The 14,609-nt window shown below is 51.2% G+C and overlaps 1 protein-coding gene across 1 annotated transcript in view; it reads right to left on the reverse strand.

Annotated features, from left to right (window-relative positions):
- GLRA1 (glycine receptor alpha 1) overlaps positions 1-14,609 on the reverse strand; it is a 413,241-nt gene that overhangs the window by 54,895 nt on the left and 343,737 nt on the right. The window lies entirely within an intron of this gene.

Below are 14,609 nucleotides of genomic sequence, written 5' to 3' on the forward strand. Positions count from 1 at the left end.
ACCAGAAACCCAAAAGAGAAATGGCACAGCCAGTGTACCCAGAGAAGCAGGGCCCCAACCGAGGGAATGACCAAAATAACAAATCACAAGTCAGCAGAAACACAAATCCACAGCCAAAAGCACAGGGACACAAAAATGCTGCCACTGCCAGGATGGACAATAAGGCAGCAGGATGAAGACCGGCCAGCAAAGAGGACATATTTCAGCCGAAGCAGTTCACTTCATAGTAGACGTGTGAAGTGAACTAACTGTGAAGTGAACCACCTGCAAGTGAAGTGACGAGTTCAAGGAAAGGCCTGGCCTGCTCCCTGCCTTGAGCAATGAATCATGCAGCTGGCCGTGTGCAACTGCAAGCACAATGCACCGCCCGAGTCAGGACTAGCCTAGGAGGTTGGAAGTGCGGGGCCGGACACAGTCTTCTATTTATTTATGCGTTTTTATATAGCGCAGACTTTACCCAAAGGCGTCAGAGCGCTTCACAATAGGAACAGTAATGTAAATGTAAATGTAAATGTATTGCGACTTATATAGCGCACGTATCACCCGAAGGCATCAAGGCGCTTGCCTTGGGAACCCGTCCTGGCTTTTCCCTGTGAGATAACCCCTACTGGGTATCCCCAGGGTGAAAGCCAGGCATCCCGCAGCGGGTGGGCCGCCGTAGTGGAGATTAAGCAACTATTGCCCAGAGTTGCAGTGTGGGACCCCATGATTAGAATAGGCACCGAGGCGAGAATTATCGAGTCCGTGGACATTTTTTGGGCTCAGGACCCTGCCGCGTCGGGAATTGAACCCTGGTCCCGGGCCAGACCTCTGCATCAGGGTCTGCCGCTCTAATCAGTGAGCCACACTCCTCATGAGGAGAAAATTACAAGTGAACAAATTTCAAAAGCAAACGTTAAGTTACAAAAGGCAAAAGTGACGATTGTGAGCAAACAAAATACATGAGGTTGCAAACGGTGCATTACAGGAAGAAAAAGTGACATGTGTGCAGGTTACAAGTGCTTAAAAGATAAACTATGACTGAAGGCAGGTTTTTAATTTTCCAATCCCTGAATGTAAGAGCTTCACATCCACTGACTTAATGCCAGATGCATTATCTACACGAGTAATTAAACTAATAAAAGTGTATAAAAGCAATTACTAATGCGTCTTAATTACTAAAGGAACACTTTTGTGAAAAATGTACTTATACCTTGCAGTTAGCATGCAATTCCTTAAAGATGGTTCATAATTCATTAAGCAGGTATATTACAAGGATGGTAACCTGAGACCTATCTCACTCAAGAATGTCTGCAATGAAAGCAGTAACTAGCTGAGCTTCCTACGTAAAATACAAATCTGTGACCTGCATGGTGCATGCTTCACTTTGCAGCTGGGACATCACATTAACTCTTTATACTTTGTATGAGTGACTGAGGCCGGCCTGTAACTAGACTGCACACAAATCTTGCCAGCAAGTGTATTCACCACCAAAGTTATCTTACAGCTACAAATATGCTTTGGAATTTGTTGGGTAAACAAAGATCTCTGCACCAGGTTTCTACAGTAGTCTAATCCCAATAAACTATTTTAAAGTGAACTTAAGTCTGCTCGAGAGAAAACAAAGTAGGTATAATACTGCAATATATGGTAGACAGTGACACTCAAGCACAACAAACATTACATAGGCAATGGTGGCACACTTGTGCAAGTATCTAAAGCAAACAAAATGTAGGAGGTAGCAAACAGTGTGTTACAACAAGAGAAAAGTGACGTGTGCATCATCATGTTACAAAGGAGTACCAAACGCAGGTAAAAGGATAATACTGCAATGGCAGACACTCAAACACAAGAACAAACGTTACGTTCGTAGGCAATACTGGCACTTGTGCAATGAGATGTGCAAGTATCGAAGCAAACAAATCGTGACTGCCCAAGCCTAGGAAGGAAGAGAAAGCTTAGCCTGGTGCACCCGCCCGAAGAGGGCCGTGTTTTCATTTGTGGCAGTAAAAAATGTAGTGAATCTGAATTATTTTGTGTGCCACTGCACTGCCACACAAACTTACTTAGTTCATAAGTATTCTATTATAAATAAAATATGTAAATTATATTATTTCTCAGTCTCACCGTTCCAAATTGGAGGAGAGAGACCACCGACCACGACGGCGCTCCGCTCGGCTCGCAAATCGCGATATCAGACAGATGGTGGTGACAGATTCGCAGATGATGTCGTCTTTTAATTAACCACCGCGCACACACTCTCCCTCGTCTCTCCGACCTCCAGGGCGGGCGCGTGACCGCGCCGTGACGCGTCAGCTGGTCAGTGCGCACAGCGTGCGGGGGGCTGTCCCAGGGCCGTCATTGGTAGAGCTAAGATTGACGGCCCTGGGACCAAAGTGCTGGCCTGGGTATTGGTACACCGCGCGCATCCGCATCGCACCACCAGTGACGAACATCCCTGGTGCGGTGCGTGCGTGCGTGGCGCAGCGGCGTGTGCGCTTGCACTAAGTGTCAGTCAGTGCACTACTACACTGTGCGCTTGCACTAACAGTTTAAGTCAGTGCACTACTAAACTACACTAGTGACCAGGCACTCAGAGCGCTAACTAACTAGATTGGTGTCACCCCAGATGGGGTGACACCCGGTGCGGTCCGCACCCCCCGCACCCCCCTAGTGACGCCGCTGCTCCCAGGCTTGCTGTTAGTCACTGGGTAGGGCCGGGCATGGAGGTGACTACATTGCCATGTTGTCAGTTACTGGACACTGCACAGCCTAGGTGCACATATGATTGACACTGATGTGCTGTCAATCACGGAACGACACATGGATGTGGGTGCCACTGGGGCAGGTTGCTGAATTGTGAACCAGGACCCTCTTGATCTCACTGAATTTCAAATTGTAAAAATGCATAATTTTTAACAAAACAGCTCTGCAGTGTGCTGTGAAGTGCTATGCGAATTAAAGGCAGCCGAGCAATTTAGGAATTTCTGAAATATAACATTTTGCTCAACAAATGTCGGTTTTTTACATGTGCTGAAGAAATATTGATAAAAGTATAAACAAACAGAGGTGTCTAGGGATTGTATTATCCAGAACAACATATAAATAACATTTTTAAGGAATGGTCCCTGACATACATTTGAGTGCAGTTTTCAGCACCAAATGTGTTCTTTTAAAAGTCAGTTACCCCACATCCAAAACTTTCAGATGTAGGAAACTGGTCTGGTTTAGGTAACTGCGCGGTCAGTGTAATGCCCGGTTACTCACCATTAATATTCATTACTCCGAGTCCTAGTCTCCCCGTCCCATTCCTTAACAGTGAGCAGCTAGTCTGCTCTACAGAAACCTATTACCTAGCTGAGCTTTTTGCGCTTCCTCCAACATGGCGTCACCATCACGTGACAATAAAGGGGGAAGTGTCGCAGAGAAACATCCTGAGAATAACAAAGAAAACAATCCCAGAAACGAAACAATCACTCCAAAGCAACAATGCAACCCAGGGAGGGAGGGACGGGCTCAGGAATGGGTCGGGGAGACCAGGACTCGGAGTAATGAATATTACCGGTGAGTAACCGGGCATTACCTCCTCATCCTGTCTCTCCGTTCCATTCCTTAACAGTGAGCCCATACCCAAGCACATGGTGATTGTAAGAAAAAACAGACCAGAATGTGTGAGAAAAACAGGTCCATTTAATCAACAGAAAAACAGTACACATTACAAACCATGTACCGCAGACAGGACATGAGCGCCAAAAGCAGCAGAGGCCGCCATCCCCAACTGAAGACAATAATGTGAAACAAACGTATGGGGAGCAGCCCATGTGGCAGCATTACAAACGTCCCTCAAGGATCCCCCTTTGAACATGGCCCAGGAGGAGAGAAACCCCCCTGGTCGACCTACCCTGAACAGAAGAGGGGAGAGTACAGTGGGCAGAATGGTAGGCAGAAACCACAGCACCCTCGACCCAACGAGTCAAGGTGGACAAAGAAGGACGAAGCCCCATCCCAGAGAGGCCATAGGTGACAAACAAGGAATCCACCTTACGGAAACCAGAGGTCCTCTCCAAGAAGATGCGGAGAGCCCTCAGCATATCCAACGAATGGAGGACCACCTCATCAGGGGAGGCAGGATCTGGAAAAAAACCAGGGAGAACAATATCCTCCTGACAGTGAAAAGAAGACAACACCTTAGGCAGAAAAAACTGACTGGGACGGAGAATGACCTTGTCAGCGCAGAAGCGCTAAAAAGAGGGAGAAGCCATCAAAGCCCCAATCCCACCAACCTGCCGCCCAGAAGTAACGGCCACCAGGAAAAGAACCTTAGCAGAGAGGAACTTCAGAGCAACGGAGGCCAAGGGCTCGAAAGGGGACCCGTCAAGGCCTGGAGAATCAAGGGAAGATCCCAGGCCGGCACAGGAGAGCGAGAAACAGGACGCTGAAGCAAAAAACTCCACAGAAGGCGAGCCACCAACCGGGAGACAGAGGACACACAGGAACCCCTAAAGGCGAGAATGGCAGCCCACTGCGCACACAGGGAAGAAACCGCAAGCCCTAAGATGAAACCATCCCGCAAGAAGTCCAACACCCTCACAGCCTCACAGGAGGCAGAAGAGAGACCCTTCCCAAGACACCAGAAGGAGAAATTCTTCCAATGACGGGCATAGGACTTCAAGGTGGAAGGGCGCAGAGACAGCTGGAGACACCGGGCAACTTCAACCGAGCAACCCTGACCCTGCAAACTCAACCTCTCAAGTGCCAAACCCCCAGCCGGAGGCGGCGCAGGGAGGCAATCCCGAGAAGAGGAGCCCGCAGAGGGGAGGGACACGGGGAAATCTCCAATGGGGGCAAACAGACCAGGTCAGCAGCAGGGGAAACCAAGACTGACGAGACCACTCCGGCACAACCAGGAGAACCTCCGCCCGGTCCAACCGAATCTTCCGGAGGACCCGCGGAATCAAGGCAAACGGAGGGAATGCAAACATCAGCCCCAAAGACCACGGAACCGAGAAAGCATCGGTCGCCCATGCCAACCGGGAGGGAACGAGGCTGCAAACCCGAGGAAGAAGGGCAGAATCTACCGAGGCAAAGAGATCCAGCCAAGGACGGCGGAGCCTGAGGACAATCTGATCGAACAGATCCGGGGACAGACACAGAGACACCGAGCAGGGGAACACCCAGCTCAAAGAGTCCACAGGCCCATTCTCCTTCCCCGGAAGATAGACCACCATCATAGACAAGAGATGCAGCTCGGCCCAAAGCCCGATCTTCGAGGAGAGGAGAAACAGAGACCGACACTTGCCCCCTTGCCGATTGACATAAGCCCGAACCACCTGGTTGTCGGTCTGCACCGAGACAGCCTGACCCCGAATGAGAGGAGCGAACCACCGAAGCGCCAACCGAACCGCCCTCAACTCCTTCCAATTCGAGGACTGGAGGGACGCAAAACGGGACCACTGATCCTGAGCCCTGGAGGCACCCTGCACAGCACCCCAACCCAAGGCACTGGCATCCGTGGACAACACAACCACAGTCCGAGGAGGAAGAAGATCGAACCCCCGGGAAAGAGACTAAGGGGACAACTACCATTGGGGATCCACCCGAATCCTCGGAGAGACAGATATCAGAGCCTCGTAGTCCAGGGAGGCAGGATCCCAGTGAGACAGGACATGATGCAAAAGGGGATACAGATGCAGCCTGGCCCAAGGAAGAATATGCAAAGTGGACGCCATCTCCTCCTGACTACGCAACCAGAGACGGGCGGACACCTGGGACTGGGATAGAAGCCAAGAAAGATGACGAAACAAAGTCAACTGGCTCCGTTGGAAGAGGAACACCATGCCCAGAACCATGCGGAAGAGAGCCCCCAGGAACTTCAGGGACTGGGAGGGCACCAGGGAGGACTTCCGATGGTTGATGAGGAACCCAGGAGAAGACACACCTGGTCCACATCCGACAGAGCCTGAGAAAAAGAAGGAGAAACAATCAACCAGTCATCCAGATATGGAATAACCTGCAATCCCTTGGAATGAAGAATACCCACCAGAGGGGCCAAGAGCTTCGTGAAAATCCTGGGTGCATAGGAAAGGGCGAAGGGGAGCACTCGGAACTGGTAGTGACGGGAACCCACAGCAAACCGGAGAAACTTCTGGTCCAATGGATGTATTGGGATGTGCAGATACGCATCCGTCAGATCGAGGGACGCCAGGAATCCCCCCTGAAGCACCAGAGGCAATCAATCAATCAATCATGCCATTTGTATAGCGCACTACTCACCCGGGAGGGTCTCAAGGCGCTTGGGGGGAGGGTATGCTACTGCTCGAACAGCCAGGTCTTGAGTTGTTTCCTGAAGGCGAGATGGTCCTGGGTCAGCCGAAGGTGGATGGGGAGGGAGTTCCAAGTCTTGGCAGCCAGGTAAGAGAAGGATCTTCCTCCGGCGGTGGCTCTTCGGATGCGTGGTACGGCTGCGAGGGCGAGGCTGGTGGACCGTAGCTGGCGGGTGGGCGTGTAGAAGGTCAGGCGGTCGTTGAGGTACTTGGGGCCCAGGTCGTGGAGAGACTTATGTGCGTGGGTGAGGAGCCGGAACGTGATCCTCTTGTCGACGGGGAGCCAGTGCAGGTTCCTCAGGTGGCTGGAGATGTGGCTGCGTCGGGGGACATCCAGGATGAGTCGGGCGGAGGCGTTCTGGATGCGCTGGAGTCTTTTCTGTAGCTTGGCTGTGGTTCCGGCGTAGAGGGCGTTTCCGTAGTCCAGTCGGCTGGTGACGAGTGCCTGGGTGACAGTCTTCCTGGTCTCGGTCGGGATCCAGCGGAAGATCTTGTGAAGCATACGCAGGGTGTTGAAGCACGATGAGGAGACGGCGTTGACTTGTCTGGTCATCGAGAGGGAGGGTTCCAGGATGAAGCCCAGGTTGCGTGCGTGGTCGGTTGGCTTGGGTGCGGTGCCCAGGGCTGGGGGCCACCAGGAGTCGTCCCAGGCGGAGGGCGAAGATCCCAGGATGAGGACTTCCGTCTTGTCCGAGTTCAGTTTCAGGCGGCTGTCCTTCATCCACTCGGCGACGTCTTTCATCCCTTCGTGTAGGCAGGTTCTGGCGGTGTCGGGGTCTCTGGTGAGGGAGAGGATCAGCTGGATGGAATGCAGAGTCACCATCTTGAACGGACGATGGAGAACAAAGTGATTGACCCTCTTCAGATCCAAAACAGGACGCAGATCCGATGTGTCCTTCTTGGAGACCAGAAAAAGGACGGAATAACAACCCTCGCCCCTTTCCAGAGTAGGAACCTCCACAATAGCCCTCTTCTCCAGGAGAAGGCGCACACCTGACAACAATGCCTCCCGTCGCAGAGGAAGACGGGGCAGGGGAGTCCGAAGGAAGACAGGAGGAGGAGGAGAGGAAAACTCCAACGGCAACCCTCTGACACGGTGTGAACCGCCCAGGCATCCGGGACCGACAACCACTGGGGCAGGAAGGACTGGAGGCGACCACCAACTGGCAAAGGCAGATAATCATTGGGAAGAGGTGGCGGCAGCAACACTAGCAGGGGCCTGGGCTTTGGCACCACCAGGGGCCCCCTGGCCACGACCCCTGCCTCAAAAGGGCTGTGAAGCGCCTCAAGCAGGATGCCCAAAAGCGCGACGGTAGTCAAATCCACGCCCACGAGAAAGAGGGCGGACCGGAGCTACCAGCTTGCGGTTCTCTGCCGATTGCTTGAACATCTCCTCAAGCTGAGGACCGAACACCTTGGAACCCCCAAAAGGCAACTTAAGGAGGACAGACTTATGGGAAGACTCAGCCTTCCAGGAACGCATCCAGATGTGTCGGCGAACAGTAATCGAAGCACCAGAAGCAGCCGCCGCGGCACTCAAATTGTCAAAGGAAAGATCGACAAATAACGCACCTGCAACTCCATCATGGACAAAAGAGGGGTGGCATCTTCACCCTCCTGCAACAGAAGGGACAGCGAATGAAAATCCTTGAGGAGGGACTGGACCATGTAATTTCCATCAGTAGCACGGACAGAAAAATTGGAAGCAGTATAAGAACGCTTCACCGCCCCTTCAACACGCTTATCCACAGCATCAGCAGGAAGGGCATCATTCGAGAGGACCAAACCTTGAGAGGAAAGACCAGTCATCAAATTGTCAACTTTCACAGCCAGAGGAATCTCAACAGCAAAACCTTCCAGAGGGTAAAGCCTGGCCAAGAAGCGAGGGAAGGCGGACATATCCACCTCCTTCCACCCGTGTTCCAGCACCTTGCGCACAGCCCCGTTCAAGGGAAAAGAGTCAGGAGCAGGCTGGTGATATTGAGTAAAGAAGTCCTCCTCCAGAACATCAGCAACAGGAGGAGAAAATGTCAAATTGACCCGCACATGGGTGAACAGGCCAGAGAGCTCAGCACACTGAACAAAGTGCCCCCGGACACCCTCATCCTCATCAGCACCCATCTCATCATCAGGAGCAGCCTGCGGATCCACAGAAGCACGAGGCACCTTGGGAGGGGGCCCAGCCGCGTCCCGAGCCAGGAATGCAGCAGCCACCGCCTCATTAATTAACAGGCGCAGGGCATCAAGAGGAACAGCAGAGGAAGAGGCATCAGAAGCCATGACTGCAAACAAACAACGTCCCAAGAATCAAAAAGGCACTCACAGAGGACGAATGCATGCAACCAAGGACCCCATTAAGAAGCCATAAAGTCCCGAGGACCCGAGCTCCCGTGGGACCAGAAAAAAAGGGGGCCGGCCCATAAAACCGAGCCGGCCGGCTGCCCGAACTTTGCCCCCAGAACCAGCATTACCACATGCGTTGCAGAGAAAACACCTCCGCAACCCCCGCCCGCTAAAGCAGGGCGTCCCGGGACCAGGCAAACAGGGAAAAGGCCACTAAAGCAGGCCGCGACCCAAAGGTGAGTGCAACCAGCCGTAAGACGGCCGCTAGAGCGAACCGCATAAACCAGGCACACATAGGCAGCAAAAGGGGCAGAAAAAATTAACAAGTAAAAAGGTGGCCGCTAAAGCAGGCCGCCCCAATAGAATAAAAAACAAGCATTTACAATGCAATGGTTTCGCCTTTGGAAAAGTTAGAGCTATTGGCATTGTTCATGACATTTCTTTTTTTTTTTACTTATAAATAAATGGCATTGTTATTTACATTGCAATAGGTCTCACATTTGTTGGAGTTGGAGCTACTGGCATTGTAAATGGCAATGTTTTTTATTCATGCTTTTTTGTTTGCAGTGGAGTGATTTTTTTTTAAAGTGAACACTATACCATATTATAAGCTTTTATAGCAACTATACAGTAAAGCTATAGCTATTTTAACGTAAAAGGGTGTAAATGGATGAATACAAATACAAAAAAGAATCTTAAACTGTATGGTGGAATGTATAGCAGGTGACAGACTACCGATCACAACATACGTACTTGAAGTGATTGTGGGTACCATATGTAATTAAAAAATCGGTAGTATGGGGTGTCAATGACGCTTGTGCAAATGATGCTCAGCTGGTGAAGTGGTCAGCTCTGTTTGCAGATGCAAAGTGGTGAAAGGTGAAGTATTCAGCTCTGTCTGCAGGCACAAAGGGATGAATGGTGAAGTGGTCACTCTCTTCAGCGGTGAACATGCTCTTTACTGTTGCTCATGGGCATCAAGAGAATCTGCCAGGTCTGAGTCATATGAGACACCTTATGTGAGGGCTGTTTTTTTTTAATGCACCTACATTAAACACCACTAAGAGATGAAGCGATTTCTGTGACATCACGTTATTTTTCTCCAAAATGTTTTTTTCACTTTCACTTTTTGGGTTTTCCGGGATGCTCTGGCATAAGATTCCCGGTTCCACCATGATTCATTTTGTACAATAAGAAAACACAATAACTAAAAATACTCTCAAACTACGGTTTAACAGAGACACCTTTTTCTGTGTAAAAAGCACCTCACCATGGACCAAGCAGGGGCACGTGCCCCTAATCCACAGCAGGATTGAGACACTTCTCTGACAGGAGTTGTGCCAACCCACCTGCAGCCAACGCCATGGGTCACAGGAACATGAGATAGAGAGAAGGGGAGGAGAGAGAAAGAAGGGGGGAGAGAGTGAGAAGGGGGGGAGAGAGAGAGAGAGAGAGAGAGAGAGAGAGGAGAGAGAGAGAGAGAGAGAGAGAGAGATGGGAAATAGGAGAGAGAGATGGGAAATAGGAGAGAGAAATGGGGGCAGACAGAGAAATGGGGGACAGAGAGAGAAATGGGGGACAGAGAGAGAAATGGGGGACAGAGAGAGAACGGGGGAAGAGAGTCTGGAAGGGTGAAAACGAAAGGGAGAGAGGGCGATAGTTAGGGGGGTAGAGGAAAGGGGCAGGAGGTGGACAGGCAATATACATTTTAAAAACAAGAGGTAGATTTGGAAGAGGAAAGCAAAAGAAAGATAGGGCGAGAACAATGTATCAATGGAGGATGTGAGAGGATGGGAGGGAGAAAGGAAAGGAGGGGGCATCCTAAATGGAGAGGGGTATGTGAGGACAACGGTGAGCGGGCAGGAAGGACGGCGAATGGAGGAGGTTGAGCTGGTCAGGGTGCGAGGAGAAGAAAGAGAGGGAAAGGCAGAGCGAGGAACCAACGAGGAAATAGAGTGGAAACGCGAGAGGGGACGGCTGGGGCAGAGGGGAGAGTGAGGGCAGAAGAGAGCCCCCCACACACACACACCCAGAACACCCCCACACACAGAGCCCCCCACACACACACACACACACCCAGAGCAGTCACATACACACACACACTGGAGCAGTCACACACACACACACACACACATTGGAGCAGTCACACACACACACTGGAGCAGTCACACACACACACACACACACACTCTGGAGCAGTCACACACACACACACTGGAGCAGTCACACACACACACACACACTGGAACAGTCACACACACACACATACACTGGAGCAGTCACACACACACACACACTCTGGAGCAGTCACACACACACACACACACACACACACACACTCTGGAGCAGTCACACACACACACTCTGGAGCAGTCACACACACACACTCTGGAGCAGTCACACACACACACACTCTGGAGCAGTCACACACACTGGAGCAGTCACATACACACACACTCTGGAGCAGTCGCATACACACACACTCTGGGGCAGTCACACACGCACACACGCACACACACCCTGGAGCAGTCACACACGCACACACACACTGGAGCAGTCACACACGCACACACACTGGAGCAGTCACATACACACTGGAGCAGTCACATACACATACTGGAGCAGTCACATACACACACACACACACTGGAGCAGTCACATACAGAATGGAAAGCAAAAAAAACCCTGAGTGGACGAAGTGCTAAAGCATGAACTTGGAAAACGTGGGAGATGAATGTATGCAATGCATTTATGTCCTCCTCCAGGACTCCAATTCTCTGATTTGAGACCTAGAAAATGCATGTTACGCGGGCATGCTTTACTCTGACAGGGAGTTGTCCACACATCAAACGAAGCAGACATGATACCCCTGTAGCTCTAAGTAGAAAAGCCTCTAAAATTAAATATGTGCATGGAGCAACCCCAAACTACTCTCACAAAGGTACAAAGGAGTAGGGGCAAACGGACAGCGGGAGGGGGGGCGGGAACGGGCGCAAGAAAAATAAAACAGCACTGCTGGATTAATTTTACAACAACCCCATGTTTAACTACCATAGGGTTGAGCACGCATGTTTGATGGCATAGCGCTTAGTGTCGAGCATGTCCAGTCTCGAAGCGCCGCGCCGGAAGGAGATGCCAAGCCTGTCCGTGCGTTTTGCAGCCCAGAGCACTCCGCCTCAGGCGGGAGACAGGCACGGAGCCCTCTCCAGGCACTGCCCAGGGCCCCCACCGAGAGGAGCCAGGCTGTGTCAACACGGCCCGCGGCCCGGGCCAGAGAATTCAGGAGGGGGGTTTTACTGAGGGGAAGAAACCACAGAGGGATGGACGCACGCCTGTGGTTACGACCAGTGCTAGACTGCTTTCCGTGAACGAATATCGAGTTGGGGAGGGGGGCGGAACGGACAGCGGGAGGGGGGGGGAAGGCAACAATTAAAAACAAGCACCTACGAGGACACGGACGAGGGGAGGGGGGGCGGGTAGGCACACGGACAGCGGGAGGGGGGCGGGAACGGCCAGCACTCACCTGGACCTAGACTTCCTCTGGCGGAGATCGGCCGCACAATGACCAAACGAAACTGACAAAAAAATAAAATAAACCCCGCCCACGGCCTTGACGACGATGCGAAAAGGGTGGAGAGGGAAAAACATTGCCGGAACGCCCACCAATCGCCTCGGGATTTGACGGACGCCTCTGTTTGCCAATGGCTAGCGTCCATTTATGGAGCTAGCCAATGAGAAACAGAGGCGGTGCCGAACATCCATACTGTTTACAAAAGTTTTCAGCCTGGGCGGAGCACTTCGTGCTCCTTTCGTCAGATCGAGCAGTGATTGCCAACTTTGGCGCTGACCTTAAAGCATTGGCGGTCAGTGGATGGTTGCGCCACCAAATATTTAGGGTAGCAGCCGCCACTACTTATTTCACATTACAAAAGTCCCTCACCTTACAGTTAGAGAACATAAAAGTAAAGAGCTACCTCTGTGTTACCAGAATAATCAGCTATTAATCAAAAACTTTGCCTGACATTTGACTTCTGTCTTTGAACACACATCAGAAGTTAGATGGTAAAAACAAAATTGATAGGCCTCTTTATTGCTCAATGTCCTCTTGACCTCCTGTGAGGTTACTTTGGGGGAGCGGTTATGGTGAGTAACGAATGATAAAGGTTATAAACCCAACTGGTTCATTTGGAAAAACTACGTCTGGTTTGTGGATGGGCGAGTGGATGAATGAAATCATTATTATGGGTGCATGAGTGTAGAAATAAGTGAAATGGTTTCCCAAACTCACCAGTGACTGATTTGACCGTTTCAACAGTAAGCTAGTCCTATGGGCATTGCCAATGCATTCTTCAATATTTTACTTAAGTTTAATTAAAGTTAAGGTAACCCCCATACAAACTGTGAACTTACTTACAAAAACAAACCTGTCACTTAATGTAAAACCTACTAAATACCAAAAGCAATACATATGATCAAAAACATTTCCCACAGATATCAAATGCACTCGGATAATTCTACTGAACTGTTTTATTGGCAAGGTGCGGCGGCATTGGGCCATTTGCTGGAGGCTGGTGTACCCATAGCTGGAAGAAGAGCCCTGGCCGTGTCTCGCGCAACATCGGATACACCAGTCGGGACTGGACTCTCTGGTGGGCCAGCTCCTGGGCGGCTTTCCCCGAGGGAAACACTAGGCCTAGCCAGGTGATGTAAACCCACGAAGGATAACTGCGGCCTGGGGATGAAGCTAACAGCCTTGACGAAACGATCTGTTCCCGATAGCGGGCCGGCCCCTCTGCTGCAGGCACACTACCAAGGCCAAATTATATGGACATGACCTATGACAGAGAAGAGGGGAAGAGAGAGAGAGGGGAAGAGAGAGAGAGAGCGACCGGGGAAGAGAAAGAGAGAGAGGGGAAGAGAAAGAGAGAGAGGGGAAGAGAAAGAGAGAGAGGGGAAGAGAAAGAGAGAGAGAGGAAAGAAAGAGAGAGGGAGAGGAAAGAAAGAGAGAGGGGAAAGAAAGAGAGAGAGGGGAAAGAAAGAGAGAGTGGGGGAAAAGAGAGAGGGGAAAGAAAGAGAGAGGGGGGAAGAGAGAGAGGGGGAAGAGAGAGAGGGGGGAAGAGAGAGAGGGGGGAAGAGAGAGAGGGGGGAAGAGAGAGAGAGAGAGAGGGGGTAGAGAGAGAGGGGGTAGAGAGAGAGAGAGAGGGTAGAGAGAGAGAGAGGGTAGAGAGCGAGAGAGAGAGGGAGAAGAGAGAGAGGGAGAAGAGAGAGGGGGGAGAGAGAGAGAGAGAGAGGGGAAGAGTGAGGGAGAGAGGGGGGAGAGAGAGGGGGGAGAGAGAGGGGGGAGAGGGAGAGAGAGAGAGAGGGGGGAAGAGAGAGAGAGAGCATGAGAGAGAGCGAGAGCAGAAGAGAGAGAGTGAGAGGAAGAGAACGAGGGGGAGAGGAAGAGAGCGAGAGGAAGAGAAAGAGAGGTGAAAGAGAGAGAAAGGAAGATGTGCTTATTTATTGCATCACCACGAGCACCATACGTGCATATCAGGAAGATGCTCTTATAAGAACAGCCGCAACAATTCCAACCCGAAATAACAACACTCTGAAGAAGAACTTGGCGACGATGATCAACAAGCCGCATCATTAGTACAGCCAGCTTTACTGGCATAAAAGCAGAACCGAAGCTCTCACAGAGGAAGTGAGACTCTCGCCTTGTACAAAAATACCGCCACTTGGGGACCTTCTCGGGAGAAAGATTATGGCGTTCTCAGACAGTTGACCAGTGACGTAGACTCATAATATGGTTTTTCTTCAAGCAAAACCCTCGGTGCATTTCCTTTGTGCATCGGTCACAGGCTCCACGAGCCGAACTTGACGTTCAACCCCGCGGCCCCCCGCCCCTCCCCATCCAGCCGGGGTTGTGGGAGGGAAGGGGCTGCTTCCCTCGCTTTCCCTGCTCCAAAATGGAATAAAAAG

Source organism: Lissotriton helveticus, chromosome 7, assembly GCF_964261635.1.
Source record: "Lissotriton helveticus chromosome 7, aLisHel1.1, whole genome shotgun sequence".
Classification (NCBI taxonomy): Eukaryota; Metazoa; Chordata; class Amphibia; order Caudata; family Salamandridae; genus Lissotriton; species Lissotriton helveticus.